Here is an 18610-nt window from a genome sequence, read left to right on the forward strand (position 1 = left end):
AGCTGAAAAGTCAGAAATCCGGGCAGTGAAGTGAGACGGCTCTTATGGAAAATTGGAAAGTTCTTGAGATTGTTGCAAACCATCTCTAGCTCTAATCATACAAAAAACGGTTCTTCGGAGGTACGGGATGTCCTAAAAACATTGATTATAACTTCAGTTTTTTTTACATATATTTGCAATTAAAAACATGTATTCATCAGTTAAATTGCAAAATGAGCTATATAAGTGTTCCTTCTATTGCAGACGCTTAAAATGATTACCGTTCCAATCAGTACACCGGTGAAAGTTATGGACCATTGATTGATAAGCTCAATTGCTATTCTGAATACATCTTTATTGTTAATGTGTTCTCATAGAGGAAGTCCATTACGATCAACGAAGCGGGCAGAGTATTCTATAGGACCCCGTTTTCCGGTTCATTAACATAAAAAAATAAGACATGTCTTTATTTGCAGCCTTTACCAACTTAGGTGGTAAATTAACACATGTTACTGTACCATCAAAAAAAGAAAACCAATAATTGGAATAAGTTACAAAAGAACTTTGTCTCCAGTTTAATATCAAACAACAGGTCTACTAGGTCTCGACCGTGGACAAACGTACAGTACAGTAAAGTAGAAGGTGTTGTATTTTATAAAATTCGCTTATCATGAATTTTTCAACGATCTATGTTGACGGGCATTCGATGTAGCGAGATAGAGCCGGCTTGCTCCTTTTAGCTCTGTGCCAATTTAACTTAAAACGTTATGAAAGTTCGACGAAAACGCATGAACTGAGCGAACGCTAGGCGTTCGCTTTCGACGACTATAACTTGCGTCAGATATAGCCGACTCCGAAAATCAGACCTGTCTAAAGGATAGCGAAGTACAAGCAGTGTTAACGCTTTGTAGCGCCGTTGAAGGCGACAGCGGAGAGAATCAACTTCGATACGTTTTACTGAATTACTGTGTTGTTCGGTTTGCACCATCCATAGCATAAGCGTTATGTGTAACTATATCATAGGCTCCGTATTTCTGTAGTGTAACTAATCATTAGGACGAATTAGAATAGAAATCAGCGGACGATAGGTTAGTTGCTTTAGACAGCAGTGTTTGAAATAGATTCTGTTCGAAGGGAAAATTAGACCTTTCCAAAAGGCCAGAGTGTGCCAATCCGTAATTTCATATAGGATTTATTGAACAATACACAAACATATAGTATATATAAATCGATGACTTAATTATCAAATTAAATTACTACATTAGTGCATTTTTTAAGGTCTCTTGAGAAATAGCCAGAAAAAAACATGAGAGCCTACCCGGAAATATTAAGAGCACATCATCTAAATTTACAGCTAAATTGCATCTGTCATAGTCTTGAACGTTAACTTCCAAATACGCGTCTGCCAGTCTTCTACGATGGGAGTGTCCGACTTCAAGTCAATCGTGAAGTATCGGGAGCGCTCTCGCGACGACATGACCACTGTAGAATAGTTTACCCGTTATTAAAGCTGCCCGTTACCATGTATTTTATCATTGTGTTTCGCCGATACATATTATTTGCTGGGAAACTGTGCTTCTAAATGATATGCCCTTGTTCCTCTAGAGTTCTTTGTTTGTTTGTTCTTTCTTTTTTTTTTGTTTTGTTTATTAAGATTACGATAATATATTTCTGCCGAACCGGTTAATCCTTCCTCCATTGACTCAAGCTAGTACACGCTGGCTAGTGACATGACTTCCGTAAGAGGTATATATAATATCATCAGTAGTAAAAACATATATGTGTATTACAACACTATTAAATATATATATAATTACGCTGCATATTGACAATAACGTAATCCTAGGTATTTACAAAGTCGGGCTCAAGGATCATAACTAGGGTATGGGTACTTCAATGTCGATTCTGATCCGCAAAATGGCCAAGCCTTCCCCTGGCTAGAAGCTTCGCGCCAGGAAGAGCTCCGTGTTCTCACAGCTGGGCCGCAGTTTTGCAAGATATCGATATAGGTTGCGATCTAGTTGCCGGAAAAGGTTATATCACCAGATGCTCGAAGTCCTATAAACTAGAAGGCTGTCTCCGTAGTACATCTAACATAAGGCGATTTTTCACTACTCTGACTTTTATTCGAGAAATAAATAGCCACAAAAGTAGCACAAATTAAATACGTAAAGGAAAAGCTGTCCAAGAGTAATCCATTAGACAAAAAACACAATCTGGAATTCGACGAGGGATTAAGTTTAATTTTTCTTGAAGGTGTTTACTTTGAGCAATGACAGTTGTCGTCGCCGAAATGTTTTGTTGCGAGGACTCTGAAAAATGGGATAGGCCTTCCTCAACGGCCCAAATACTTAGCAGCCCAACACTCGTACCATGTACTTATAGCGTACTGGGGCCGTAACTGCTATGATTTGAAAGCCGAATAGGAACCCGATTATTGAGATAGTGGGTTTTTGACTAAGCTATTGTTGAAATAGCTTTCGGATGAATGAAGTTATGTATTTGAAGTAGAAAATAGAAATTGTTCACTGTTGTTAAGAGGGTATGTAAATGTGCAAGCAAACGAAACAATCTGTTAAGCAATTTGTTTACGTCTAAAACGTGGTACGGTTGTTTTAGCATAGAGCTGGATGGCTCGAACCACATCTAAAAGATGATATCAGCCATTAAAGTTGGTTGAGTTAAGCTATTTCAGCGGAGACGGTGTGAGTCGCGGACTGGAACTCACTGTCTGACGATACAGAGGAGCGTAAACAAGAAGTTTACCCTGATGGATAAGTAAGATGGATACAATACACAAATGTCGGATTTCTATCTAGTATTACTATAGAACTTTATTCCTATTATCCTTCTCGATGTCTATTTTGTCCTTGTTAATAGTACTTCTTGCCTCTTCCTGCAGCAACTGTCAGCTAAAGGTAAGCAAAGTTAGTTCAGATCATTGTTCAAGAGCGCCTTTACCCAAGATAGCATTGAATGTTTCAAGCGAGTTCGTCATTCGATCCAAAATGGAAGGTAAAGTACCACATTTTGCTAGATCAAATCCTAAATCGAATATCAATAGATAATATCGCTTTTAAATGTAAACACTGGTAAAAAAAAATAATGGTAAAGAGTTGCCGCTTTGGACGATGGCGATCGCGTCGATCTGATGACCGTCGGGGATATTAACTTACGTCCACATTTGACGTAATTAAATGTAACTTTACAGGTATGAAACTGAAACATTTCAGTTCAGCTTCATCTCGTACTTTTCTATCGGCACACACTCCAAACTGTCAGCTTTTCGTGTCAACTGTGTTTGATAATAAAGCGGTCATCTTTGCACAACTTCCTCCTCCGGGAGGACACACACTCGATTTAACCTATTGCATAACTTCACAGAGTAAACAGAGAAGCCATTTGTAATCTATGCAGCGTGTAACCTAAAAAATATACGCTCCAAACCCTTCCTTAGAACCGATACGGTTGTGTCGACGACCGTTTTCTCTATCCGCTTGGAAAGCGCTTTGCAGCGGGGATCATCGACAAACTGGGAAAAAAGACGCTTAAATGGACATATTTGAGAAATATATATATATATATACAGCTGAGTTTTCACGATGCATTTACGCTGGATCATCTGTTTAGATAAGTTACTAGAAAGTGTTAGCTTTCCAACATGGCTGTACACTTGTTCAGTAAGTGATAGTGCCGACGTTGCTACAAACGCTTATTTAAAGATCACCTACATCCGGAGCACGCTTTGTTTTCACCCAACGAATTGACATTTTTAACTCATTCATTATATTCGTCTTATCTGTTAAAATGGAGCCTCTAATGGACTAAATTTAAAAGTAAAATTAGTTTAAAGTGTCTTTGAAAGCTTTTGTTAAAAGGTGTATGATTATCGATAGGGAGCTCTAGTACGTTGTGGTTCACGCTTGCCTGAAGCTTAGTTGCGCGTACTCTGGAGCGTTTCTGCGGGCGGCGTCAGCGACTTCACCCTAATTGCCTTCTGTTAGCGACGAAGCATATGGAAGATAAACGTTTGCGGTTTCATGCAAGTCTTCCGTGTATATATCAACAGTATGGCTTTACTTAGATAGGATAATTTGCGTTGAGAGAATACGTTCGCTAGAGACATTGACACGTTTCTATGTTTGTTTCCCGATGATTCCACTGCTACTCTAATTAGGTGTGCCGATCGGGCTCACGCTAAAACCGAATAAGGTCACTTAGACATATCGTGTTTGTACACAGCGAAGTCTAGCATTATATAAAGTACAGTTCCTTTTTTAGGTACGTTCTGCTATGTTCTATTCGATTTGGGCCTAGAAACGTTACGCGCTTGCGCCTATAATCGAACCGTCCGTTCAAATACCTATCGGCAGATTCGCTTTTAATTTTCCCCATTAAATCTTCCTGTAGTACATCTATCGACAAACTATTTCCATTAGTCAGTAGCCATTCCATTAGTCCACAATATGGATCTCAGGGCGGGATTTAGTTAGCCGGTCTGGAATTAACCAGACGGAACATGGGTTGATTCACACATGTACGGAGTACGTTCAAGAGCTGCAAGCATATAGGAAAAAAATATCTATTTGTGAGATGCTATATACGATCATCCCTAGCTAATATCGTAATTTCGCTATCTAGCGATGGCGATGATTACCTACTGCCTGAAAACGCGATTGGGAGAAAAATTTACATGACACTGATGATCACCAAAGCCAAATGAGACGACAAACATCCCAAGAAGACCACTTCCGTGCCTGCAAAATTTCGCCACGAAAGGATAGTACTAGAATGTTTGTACACGATCGCTGGCAGTGACAGCGGCAGACGTATTCCCGACACAAACATAGGCCATATTCTTCCAACGCACAATTTTTGATGGGGACTATTATCACGGAAGCAAAAGGGCTACGATGATGCGCAATAGAATCACACGGGTTCTTTGGGAAACGAAATGCACCAAACAAACCATTATGCCGACTGGTCAAAATGCACCCGTTGTAGACTAAATGTATATTTATTACGAGCAGTATCAGCAACGAAACACTTTATGGGACGTTTAAATACTGTGCGTTACATACCAACGTTCCCGCCACAGTTGTTATTACGAGGTCCTACACGTTAGACTTGCACCGAAAAAACGGCACCACAGAATGATCTTTGGCGGCCTATGCCATCGCTTCGATATACAAGATTTCACAATGTTAAGTTGAATTATTCCGAAAGGTCCAATGCCGATATCAGCTCGCAGGGAAAGCTGCAATATATATATATATAATAGTATAAAACAATATGCATTACTAAGAAAGAGGTTTAGAAGAGAAAGTTTAGCATTGATTTGGAGTCCACTGCCATCCAGTATCTGGTTTTTTTTTTGCATTAAATCGTTTTCGTCGCGGTGACGATATCACTTAGTTTTGAACGTTGTTCTGTACGTATTTGAGCCGTACGTATTTGAACACTCTAGAGGAATTCAATTAGAAGAATCAAACGTGATAAAACTTAGAAAAAATCCAAGATGTCTGACTGTATCGTAGCATTCGTTGTTGCGTTTTCATAATAACAACAACAATAATAAATTAATTATTATTAAATTATATAATATTAGGCAATGTAAAACATTCCTTTCGCTAGATAATGGCGACTCAATTTACTAAGTGTTTCCCGTGTGTTTGTACAACTTCAAGATCACTTAAAAACGCTTTTCTCTAGTAATTCGTATCTGTTGATACCTAAGTATTATATACGATTGGAGAGTTTTCTTGTGGTCGTTTGTGCTGTCCGGATCACAAAGTGCCCCTATTTCCGGCTCTAAAGACGGACGTGTCTGGCCTGCAACAGAGTGCTTTTTAATACCGGCTATGTGTCACATTTTTTTTTTGATATCATCATGAATCAATCGGGAGAACAACCCAGGATATATCTGTTCCTCGTAAAGAAGGACTATAGCTAAAATAGTAGGCTTATTTAACAATTGTTCCCCCTCGAAAATGATTCTTGGCAACTCTAAACATCAAGTATAGAGCATTTTTGAGATCAAACATTTTCATCACTTCCTAACTTAACGGGCTATTTTCAAATAGGATTTTCGGTGGCTTGATTACTCCCCGAACATACACATCTATTCACGGGAGCCGAAAATGCTGTAGAATTCAATTTCGAAGAAGAAGAAATACTTGAATATTATCGAATGAAATATAAAAAATGTCCATCATTAAACATAAATACGTATCTATGTGCAAACATCAACAAACCCCCTCGATGATGTCGCCCAGTTGGCCTTCGTGGATGTCGTTCAAATAACAGATGCCCAATGAAAAGTAAGTGGAACAACGAGTTCGGAGGTGACGTTGATCGAGGGCAAAATCGTATCCATAGGGGCGCACCATACCGCCCAGGGCTTGGGTAGCTCACCAGAGCGCTAGACTAGAAAGATGAGTAGCAAAAAAGCAAATTATCAAAACGCAAATTGTTAAACGATATCAGATCTAAACAAAAAATGGTTAGTAAAAGGTACAAAAACTATGTTATATTTCTCGATTTTTATACGAGAAATAATATAAACATATCGGAAAAAAAAACCTTGAATTTACATGCATGTATTAAAACACCGGTGAGGATGAAACGCGGACATGCATTCTTGGCCGGACGCCGCTTCCCGATTTGAACATCTGTTTAAGAATGGTTTGACAAGAGCTAGGCAATGCTCAAAGATGGAGTGTCCAAACAGGAGTATATAAAAGCGTTGACTAAGTAATAGGCTATGTTAACCAGTAGCGGATGAAATTCTATCGACTAAATGAGCTATCGACTAAACATTGATTGTTTGGTCCTTTGAATTAAATGCTTTAAGGCTACATAGGTCTTGGACAAACACTTCGTTCATTACTGATTCATTATTTTGTATACCGAGATTAGCTGACAATGCTTCAGCTAGCACGACAGGTTACCCGATTATTGAGCCTTCGTATCGTTGCTTGACACCTGCTGTTGTACAACAAAAGCCATGGCCTGAAAGCTGGTCGTAGCCTGACGAGTTTGGAACTTATTTATCCTTACAATTGTCATCTGGGGCTAGACACTCATACCGTATACCTAAAGTGTACTACTTTCGTGTAAATTCCAATTAATCAACTTACAGACCGCATAGATTTGAACGTACGATAAGTTCCACGCTTTCGAAAAATAAAGCCGAACATTTTGGCGCGTATATGTTATCTAAAATTAACCGACAGTGACGCATCGCTTTGAATAGTGCACTACTGTTTCTTAGATAAACCCAGAAAACGTTACGTTTGGTTATCAAATGCGATGATTCTATCTCCAATAGCATTTTTCCACATTAAATTAGAGAGACTTCGACGAGAGGTCCCTAAGTATAAAGAGCTGCGACGCTTTCAAGCTTTCTTATTTCGAGACCGCTACCCTCGCCAGGGTTTTTGCTGTTGCGCAAAATTTATCGTCGCCAATGACTGAATCTAATAAATGAACAAGGTTTTGTGGCAATCTCGATGGTATCAGTATCCTAGTAAACAAGAGGAAGAGCGAACGAAATCGACACATATGTTACTGGAGGTTAAGGCAATATAAAAGTGTAATAGGTACATTTTCAGTTAACTCAAGCTTTGTGACTCCGAAACGAGCTCGGATCATACTATAATGTTAGAGATAATAATAGCCGTTATCAGCCAGAGTAAAAGGAGCAATAAGTTACATAAAAATTACATATACAAGACAACATTCAACAACTTGCAATGAACGCTTCTGCGGACCATCACACCACAACGCATAACTTTATACAACTTCATGTATATTGCTTCGGTGAGTCACACTTATCGTATAGCTGTTGAACCAACTAGTTTACATTCAGTACGTAGTTTCGACTAGTTCTCCTCGAATTTTAGCTATGATGTTTTCATTGAACTGAACAGAAAGGCACCTCCAATCAATCCAGAGACGTAGTTAATTAACACGGAGGATCGTATGCTTCATATGGTTACATTTAACGCTTCCGCTAATAACAGGCTGCCAATTAGCAAGCTAGGCTTAGGCCAAAAAGCCCAGTTTACGTCGGATAGGTTGGCTGGATGACATTTCGTCTGCATTTCGCCGGCCTATTACTACTGCCACTAGCGTTCCCACGCTACTCGTACATGACACAGTTCATGAAAACAGACAGAAAATAAATTTCCATTAAACTAACAGACACTTCAGTCCACTGATAGAGCATCTGCGTACCTTACTTCCACGTTTAGACGTCACTGAGTGTGGCGCGTATCCAAAGATGACTATTGTAAATCTATTCATCGCGAGGAAACTGTCGAACATAAAGACTTCTCGGCTAGATTATTAGCTAACAGATGGTGGACTTTCAAATAGCCCTCGTCCACAACTTAAGTTCATAATTCATAACGTGGACCTGTAGAAAAAAAAAAGTAAACTTTTCTCACAGCTGGGCTGTTATGTAGATTTCGCACTTGCTGGGGCTGCTTAATGATCAACACTGCAGTGCAAAATACCGTGCCTTGCGATGGGTCAGCAACAACGCTTGGTCTATGATTGTCAATTCAACCCAATTTAACAATTTAATAAGGAGGTTCAACGCTTTAGTCGGATATCGTAACTATTACATAGTTCCCCAGCAAAAATTTTTACAGTAAAATACCTTAACGATAGACATAGCTAATTACGAGCGTAAATTTTAAATAGTTTTGAATCGTAAATATATCAGCTCCAAGTTCGGTTGCCGGAACGCACGCGAGCGTTTAATTTAAAGTTGCACTTAATAAGATGTATTGTTTGCTTGCACTTTTTTACAAAATGCCCAGTCGAATCACCTGGTTGTCGCACGATGAATTTATTTAGTATTACATCATTTCTAGAGATTCAATAACGACATCTGCAATGAAATATAAATTCCCCATTTTGATGCCATCATTGAATTTTGTATCTTTTACGAGGTCGAAAGCTAAACAAACAATAGCCACCGAACGTAAAGGCCGAATGATTGTTTTTGGGTAGAGATAATTATTGTTATCGTCATATGGTCCGGAAACCCAGCTTCTGCCAGTTGCTTTCATAGCCACTCGTCGCACCACATGCAATGCACAAGGGCGAAGGATTTCGACCGGCTTTGAAAGCTATGTCGTCAGGCACCAGCAAGGCTGGCCATGTGGCCATGGAGAGCCTTCACAAATGAATGTGTTTTGATCTATGTGATAGACCAAGTTCCACTTTTGGGTGCGCCATATTGCGCGACCTGCTAAACATAATTTGTCGCTAAGATTAACTGAAGAATAGAAAGAGAATTCATAATCAACACATCAAATATAGTAAAGAAGTATAGCAAACGACAAACTCAGGTACGTGATGCACGCGGCAGCGTGTAGAACGGTCAAGATAACCGTATCCAAAAATGTAACTTACACTTATCTAACTGAGAAACCTTCTGGATCATTCGTGCGTTTACAGTATTCAAAGTAAAATGGTAAACATTTTAATAATTTTATAATAAGACCGACACAATTACTCTAGAGTCTAAAACGTGCTACCGGATTGACAAAACGAACTTCAGATTAAATGCTAACAAGAAGTTTTAGTGTGATTGTATACTGATTGTGCGTAGGAGTCCTCGTTGACAGTTGAAACCTTCAGCTTTTGGTCAAAGTTCTACTGTTTAAAGTTAATGTATTATTGCTCCTTTTATTCAGGCCATATATGGGAGTGGTATCCGAAGATCCGTGAACCTTCCTATTTTGGCGTCTATTGTAAATACAGATCAAATTTTCTAATATATATATATTTACTTCAATCTTTAGTGATATGTTTGTTAATGTTTCATTGCAGTATTGATTCTATATAGATACATAACATAAACGTTATCTACTTGTTCCATTGTGCCAAACGTTCGTATACCAAATGTTATTCAAAAACAAAACAAACAATATCTTCCAGCAGGCGATAATTTTGGCTATTGATATCATGCAAAGAAACCGATGATCTAGCTGGGTCTATTTGCATCAAAAGTTCGTAGAGAAGCTTCTACGTGGCTATTTCAATCATATGCAGATACGCTACACGATTAGGTCGAAACAAAAATTAACACAATGTTGACATTGCTATGATGCTTATTTTCGTAAATCGATTAGGATTTTACTGTACAGGTAGTCTTCTTTTTAACTGAGCCGGTACCTAGAGTTTTTATGTACGTTACTGGCTTAGTTAATAAATGCTATCTAGAAGCAGGAATTCCACTCGATTCCACGCAAAACTCCACCGTCGAAAGTAGCAATCGGAAACAACATATAGTCAGCAAACGGGCTAAACAAATGAGGTGGTGCATAACCCCGGAGGTGCTACGATTATGGGCGGTAGAAAAAGACGTCAATAGAACCGCAATGTACCTCGTCTAATTAACTTACTTCCTTGCTTTTTTCACTCAAGAGAAAGTTAAACTCTATAAGCTAAAATTTACTTAACGGTATTATTCCAGAGTGAAAATATTATGGCGGTATAGTTGGTTAAGGCTTTTCTATCAAGGTACCAAAACGACCCCCTACGATTTATTAGTTCACTGTAGAAAAAGTCATTCTTGAAGAGACCTGTATTAATCTACTGATGATTGCGTGCGCCAAGCGACGCTTGAGGACGAATGTATTTCTTCCTAGGAACCGATGCTTTACTGTCAAGTTAAGTAGATCACAGACTATCATGCGTTTACCATAGATCCGCCTCGAGTTCTACCGCGTAGCGTAAAGCCGGTAGTTGTGAATGGTTCTCGTATAAACGACCATCTACCATAAATTCTAGCCCATGTTCATATTACCCACAATTTACTGCATGGGTCAACAATATGGGTTTTCACAAACAGCACATTAGTTGTCAATCTTTTTCAAAAATAGTCACATACGACACGCCGTTGTAACGATGACGTGTAATACAGTGAGCGCAGATCTACCGTATTTTAATGCTATTTGGTATATATATATATATATATATATATACATGTTTGTTACGAAGTTGAGCTACTCTGAGGCCGCTTCGTTTACTATCTGTTTGCGAAACTAGCATCTACGGGATTTCCTTCTATATATATATATACTTGAAATTTATTTAGCTCTCATATGCGCGAGGCTGTGTTAGATAAAAGAGGTGGTTATCGGACTTTTTGTGCTTCGACAAAAATTCTCTAAAATGCGAGAAGATTCGTTGTCCCATATAATTCCACCTTTTGAAGTTTGGTCAAAAAACCCACTACTGAATACCTGGTTCGTGTGCATTTAAAAGGTCTCAAAGTTTTATAGTATTAAAGTGCTAGTTAAGCTTCTTCCTAGTGCGCCTAGCAGTACTAGGGCCCCTATAGACCCTAAACCATGACCGAATGTTTCATAACTCGAAAGAGGATATAGCTAAGCCAAATATATATGTTTTCAAAAAGATGCTTCCTCTTCTAAAGAAGGAATTTCATAACGAAGCAATATATTCAGCACGAAGTCGTATGGACACGTGTCTGGAACTTTTGCAAATGTTAAATTAATTATTACTTTATATTATATATAACTAAATTAACTTTAAAAAAAACTAAGCTAGTTAAATGGGTTAAGCCCAGGAGCAAACACGAATATATAAATTGAAGATTATGTTCTTATATCGCAAACTCACCTACGCATTCAGTCAGCACCAAGGCTGTTTACTACACTTACACCTGTTGAAGTTGTTACTATCGAAATCTGAAATCTTTTTTTTTTTTTTTTTTTCTGTATATGATGGTATTAGAAGCAATAGTAAACGTCTTTGTTCGTCCGACCGTGCTAGCGCGAATACTTACATTCGGTTAGAGAAGTAAGTTTGAGACGTATATATGATCTAAAGTTTCATGCCTACTTAGGGAAGTCTATCGTCGTACTTGGAGTTTCAGGTCCGGCATCACTGTTCCATGAGACCGTTGACTCGAAACGAGGATTCCTGTATGTTTAAGTGTACTTACGAAATATCAGGGCCGTTGTTACGAACTTTAACACCTCTCTATAATAAAACTATAGACCTCTAAAATTATTTGGGCGGCGCCCTCTCGCGTTCGCAACATTTCATCTTGTATAATGCGTAATAATACAACTTGATGAAATGGTATAACGGCTTTAATCTAGACAAACTCAAAGATAGAGTGATATATGTTAAAGATCGAGCGTGCTCATTTAAAGATGAATGAAGTAAATAGCCTTCCGGCAGCGATTCGAACATGGTAAATTACCTCTATCTTACTTGCTACTGGCAACAAACCGGATGGTCCTTATGTGATAGACGAACGACTTTTACGTACAAAAATATCCTATATCCTGGACATGCTTTGGTGCTGCATGGCAGATATTCAGGACCGAGTTTGGCTCTTGTTTACGATAGTTTTAGGAAGTTCTATGCAGCGTAAAGCTACGTCTGGTTAGGTATGTTGTTTGATGTTTGGATACGAGGTCATGATACATAGGATGCTGTCTCTTTTGCTCATTCGTCCTTTAACGGAAGTGTCCTATTTTATATAATTTGGTCGTTAAGGCGAATTCAGTGACTTTTACACCGATATCAAAATGCGGTATATAGAATATTTCTAAGTGTAATTAATTTCGTCATATTCACACATTTAATATCGTTTTTCAATCTTTATGCGGGTATCTCTATTGCGTACTGTGCTTGAGTATCTAGCTTAAAGCCCTGGCGACGTACCCGACGCCGGGGTGTCTCGGTCAAACCGTAAACGTCTCAACCACGATCAACTTTACTTATGAATTTGTCGTGCCATCTCCGCAATTGAGATGCGTATCCCTAAAACGACATCTCGTCTTACAATGATTGGCCGATACTACGAACGGGGTTAGTTGATGTTCATATATCTATGCACGCTTGTATTTGCATGCAGACGTTTTGGAGTTTTACGAATCTCTATTGCTAGCAAGCTGGTAAATTCAAGCGTGCGAGGAAGAAGTTTATGCTTTGTTTTTTTTGCGTGAACCTTACTGGGAAGCTGTGAAAGTTAGGTGCTTTCTAGGGAAGCTGCTTTTGTTTTAGATTGTCCGTACAAATGGAGGTCAGAGTGTCTCATACAAATTTAACAATAGTTTAACACAGAAGTCGTTTGACCGCTAGGACGGCTCATGTAAACTGGGTTCAAAGTAATGGAGAAACTGAGCGACGTCAACGTCACTGAAACGAACTTACGCAGAGAGATTTCACAATCGATGATAAATTTACCGCCAGCTTTACCATCGTAGTTGAAATTATTATGTAAGTTTATACATATATAAACACGGAAGTTACATATATGTACGCGTGTTTAGACCCTGCTTACTTGTAAACTGTTCTCGATTCAAGTTTCGTAGCCGAAAGCCTGGCTCACACAGCTGGTATGACGTTACATCTATTAAGGCTATAAACAACGTAGATATATTCCTGAGAAATTATCTTATTTTATTGTTTCCATATATGACATCAATGAACCATATTATTATCATTTTATAATAATTTTTTTGCTTCTCCAATCAGTATAAAATCAGTGCTACTAATGTTATATGTAACTCCTACCTCATATATCTTGTATATAAATCTATCAATATATTGAGTCTACGAAACTTTATTTAGGCAGACGCCTTTGCTCGAACCTGAGCCGGAACGTGCGGCAAGGTAGTTTCGAAGAGGTACCCTATAGCTACCGCAACAAAAATAGAGAGGCGTTAAATTGAAAGAATAATAAATAGGCAACTTATCTAATGTTCCAATATGACCTAATGTATATACAATACACTTTTCATAAGTGGCATGTTATAAAAGGGTGCAAAAGTGAACACTAAATAGAATTGTTTATAAGCCATTTTGAAATACTGCCTGCGTAACCAGGATCCACTCGGATGTTGGCCTCGACGATTTTGCTTCCCATCGGAATCGGTTGCTTGGCAGATAAGATAAAACCTAAATAACTATTATATATGCCACCACCTTTCCCTCACGGGGTTCTTTACATTATTCTGTATTGTATGCATAAAGTCTAAAATGTCACTAGTATCTGTTTCATGCGCTTATTCATCCAGTCGGGCAATAATGTGTAATGTACCTCGTTCTCACCATACATCTATTAGGACCCCTTTCATAGTGATATTACCTATTTTAAAATAGCCAGCCACATCTAGCTCGAATAGGATGCAAGGCAGATGTGGGCTGTACTATACAAGCTAATATTGTTCAGCTCAACATTAGGCTGACTGAATTTTTAATGACCCAGTTTCGAAAAGAACTGTTACATCCGGGCCATCGAAATTGCCTCTTCAAATATTCATTGAACTAGAAAATAACTCTTCCCTTTTTTGTGGCAGCTCGGCCTGTCGCAAAGCATTAGCCAGCCTCGTATGGGATACTGTACTTTAGTAGCACCATTGATACTAATTCGGTACGACGGAAAATTTAAGGATATGGCTGAGCTCCGAAATTCGAGTCCGCATTGTGGAATATACTTACCTCTACGAAAGTGTATCATACTAAGCTACAATTTCGTATTTTTGCTTTTATTGTGTTACATGTCTAAGATCGTCTTTGACAGAGCTTGTAACGACCGTTTTACTTAAGCCGTAGCCATCACCTAAACTGCAACGCCAACATCGACTAATGCAGCAGATGGTTACGACCATAAATAACAAGTAAAGGTACGGACACTGTCCTATAATAGAATTTTGGATAATTACCACACTTAACTAATTTCAATACAGTCAGATTGGCTTTGGGGAACAGTGCATACCTGGGCTCACTTTCTCAACCATATTGGATATTTAGGTCCTCTAAGCCCCAATATTTGAGATGGTCAAGACCCAGCTTTACGTTGCTCCACTGTTTTATGAAGATTTTTGCTAGACGAGTCATCAGCTTTTGTCGCCAGCTTGCTTAGCTCAAACGATTGTAAAATGTGGTTTTCTCTCGTCGCATCTTAGTTCTCTTTCGGAAAGCATCTTATTTTTTATGCATGCATGTAATGGGCGATCTGTTCGTGCAATATCATTAGTCACTAAATAATTGCTCACAATTTTACGTTCGGTACTGACGTTAATCCCTTAAATTTTTAATTTCTGTCCTATATAAGCCTATTGGGAGGCTACATGAGCCAGAAACAGTAGCGTTTTCGGTTAACCTAAGTAAATGTTGGGCCTAAGTAAATATCAGGGCTCACTCATTCCCTCATAACATCAATTTGACACAACTTAACAAGCACAAAATGGCAATTTTTAGACTATTTTATGGATACTAGTCGGATAAATTCATAAACTTTTTTAGACGACTATGACGAAATCGTACCTAGATACACTGTGCATACACTACATAGATTGTTACTGAATTTTAAGTTCAACCAACATGTGCGTTCGTTCAGTTAAGGGATCTTTTAGCTGGCTTCTATACTTTTCATAATGTTAACATAGCCGAGACACTATGGGTTAGCTTTCCGTCTACAGAACACATTCTAATTTTTTATATGTCTTTTAGGTTTCTTTTTATTACCTAGGTATTATACCATCCGTCGTGTTCCTGCTACACAGCGGCCTGCTTTGTTTATAGCCGTCAAGTAAAAGAGAAATTATTCTTTGCTTGAGTCTAAAACATTACTCCATGATGTGTCAATGGCAACTACTACATTATACAATATCTCTGTCGCCCACTTTTCTTCTAGTTCAGAAGTATTAGTACATTTGCAGAGTTCAGTACCTTGTTTTACTCTGTTTACTATGTTTCCTCTTCGACGTTAACCATTCTGACTATTCGGATGAAGAATTTTAGGGAACAGTCATCTATGTGACGTTCCTCTGCTTTTCTCCCGATCTTGAAGTGCACGACGTTCAATTGAAGTAAGTCGCTTTCTCTATACTCAGCGCGTCACAAGCATACATCAAATTGAGGTTACCAGTGTATATAAGTGAGTGCGCACACACACACGTAGAGACATCCTTAATAGATGATGATACAATTTTTACTAGCGGCCCTTGAAACAGTCGAACGGTAATATCTAACACGTCCGACGTGCTGCCTGAAATCGGCCACTTGTAAGCTTAGCAGGTTAAATCTATACGGTAAATCCCGTGTCTGACCGATGTCAACATACGTTTACATCATTTATCTATGAGAAGATTTCGTTGCTCATAGGTGCAGTGTAATATGCGTTATTTGTTATTTTTTCCACCACGGGCCGATCTTCTGCCTCGAGCGTCTCACAACTTCTCCCTGTGAAACAATAGTCTCTTTGAATACTAATACGCAAGTCTCTGATATTCGTTTTGATCTGTGAATACTCTGTGACTGGTGGTGGTGGTGGTAGCACACAATTAGCGAGTTAATAAAGCAATCTCGTTGTTGTGTATAATGAGTCTCTTCGTGTAAAACACTTACTCTATACTGACACACCGAAATCAACCGGCTTCACTACCCGACTTCGCACATTAGTCTCACGTTTATTCACTGCCTTCTTACGTCGCGCGCTGATTGACTTCACCTATCAATAGTAAGCGAACTCCTAATGACGTGGTCCTTTTCTTCAATCATTGTGATTACTGTGCCGTAGAGGTTAGGCAGAAGGTTGATCTACTGTCAAGATCAAATCATGTAGACTATATAACCGGCTAGGAGGCTGCTAACAAAAAATGCATCACATTAACGGTATTTTTTAGCATTTAATTGATTCAATATAATAATTGAATATAACAAGAATTTATTTTAATACTCAAAAGTAGACCCTTTACCACTGGACGTTACGTGCTACTGTAGTCCTTTGCGTACCTGCTACGCAGACTGAAGCTTCTCTCATTTCTCTCTGTATTTCACTCAAAATACACGTTTTTAGTTCCGCTGAGTTATGATACTAAAAATTATCATATAACTAATACTTATTGCGCTATATGCACTTGGTCATTGTGATAATGTGACAAAAGAAGGTTGTCCATCAAGAGACCTTCAAAAGTTACATATTTGTCGTATAATTAGTGGGAAAAAGTGTCCAATAAACCGCTGACAACTTCAAGAAGCCTCGAAGCCCACACAGTAGAATCAACTATTTATGAACATCACCTAGTTAGCTACTTATAGCAAACTTACATATGGGACTTCTGGCAGATAGCTGGGTAATATAATGGGGTTCGTTTATCTCAGCCTGACGATATCTGAAAGCAAATAAGACTTCTAAAAAACAACCGATAGTGCCTCATATGGTGCATAGGCTTAAAGTACCTTAAATGAATGGATTCGATATAGATCTGGAATTGATGTTAAGCGTAAAATGGAACACACTCCTAGAAGATGATCATATTCTAGCGCCATTCGAGCGAGATAGTGCAAGGCTTGCATAGACTTTATATGAAGGAGCGAACGACAGTGGTGAGCTGAAAGCACAATGTTACACCAACATGGACTATTGTATGTCCATATTCTACTGCTCACATAATCTAGATACTACGTTGCATTGTTTGTCACCTATAGGAAGAGAAAACATTTTTTCTCACCCTATTTAAAAATGCGCCACAGTACCCATTATATATTATTATCGATTAGTAGTCTTAAGAATGACACATGAGAGACTAATGAACATTGTGCTTCCATATGTTTTCAATATCTTCATTTTTTTGGAGACTCAAATAGTCATAGTCCTTTCTGCTGTTGACGAGCTGACACTAGAAAAACGAATTTTCTACAGACATCGCAGGCACAGTAAAAAAATTAGATAACATCGTAATCGTACGTGCCTAGCATCCCTCACTGAACTTGTCGTGCGTCATGCCTCCAGGTGTCACTTCACTTGCCATCGAAACGTTCATTGACTGACAAAGCGGCATCTTCAAACCTGTTTGTGCATGATAATAATCATACAATAGTGCATCGACGATTTAAACGTAGATCCGAATAAATCAGCCAGATTCTTTTTCGGGGAAAAGCCCTTTACGCCACTCCGGTCCCAGTTTACGAAATAACAGTAGCTGGCGATCATGTTTGCTTTGATAATTTCGCATAGTAACACTGCGAGTCTTCTAGCTTATTGGAGATAAACTACTTGCTTAAAAAGACCTATATTTGTTTGATGTCCGAAACTAAAAAACACTTAACCATATTTGGTCCGCATAACATAGTGTGCCCCTTCGAAGAAAATCTTTAAAATATTCGCGCGGTATTTATTACAGGTAAACTGTCACAATATGAAACGTTGTCACTAGTATATAGTTGCCGAATGGTTAAGGAGTGTAGATGATAAACATGCAGCAAAAAAATTCCGAAACATTCGAATTTATGCAGACGAAGACCTCGCAACGCTTCATTTCTATTATTCCGACGTAGAACTTGTGGAAGGGCTTGGTTTTTTTTGCGCGCGGTATGGCAGAATAGTGAGCGCATCATGTTATGATCGAATGTTCTTAGACTTTTCTGTACATTTTGAAATTCCCATATATATGATGGTTGCATATACAGAATCCCCTGCCACGGCTTATATTGCTTACCTATAGATAGGTTGAAGTCTACCACTTTACTTTAACCACCGCTACAACAAGTTGTACTAAGCTGTGCCGAAGTATGTCTACGGTTAGGGTCTGTGAAAAGGGCTACTGTCGCGTAGGAAGCAAGTTAA

At 38.6% G+C, this 18610-nt stretch overlaps 1 long non-coding RNA gene across 1 annotated transcript; it reads right to left on the minus strand.

The window, feature by feature from the left end:
- Positions 1-13416: 13416 nt before the first annotated feature.
- On the minus strand, positions 13417-17158 carry LOC111271562 (uncharacterized). The gene is made up of 3 exons (XR_002686939.2): positions 17092-17158; positions 16390-16627; positions 13417-16224 (listed from the first exon to the last, which is right to left on the minus strand). It is a non-coding gene; the product is annotated as an uncharacterized LOC111271562 (long non-coding RNA).
- Positions 17159-18610: the final 1452 nt, after the last annotated feature.

This window comes from Varroa jacobsoni, unplaced genomic scaffold, assembly GCF_002532875.2.
Source record: "Varroa jacobsoni isolate VJ856 unplaced genomic scaffold, vjacob_1.0 contig00762, whole genome shotgun sequence".
In the NCBI taxonomy this organism is placed as follows: Eukaryota; Metazoa; Arthropoda; class Arachnida; order Mesostigmata; family Varroidae; genus Varroa; species Varroa jacobsoni.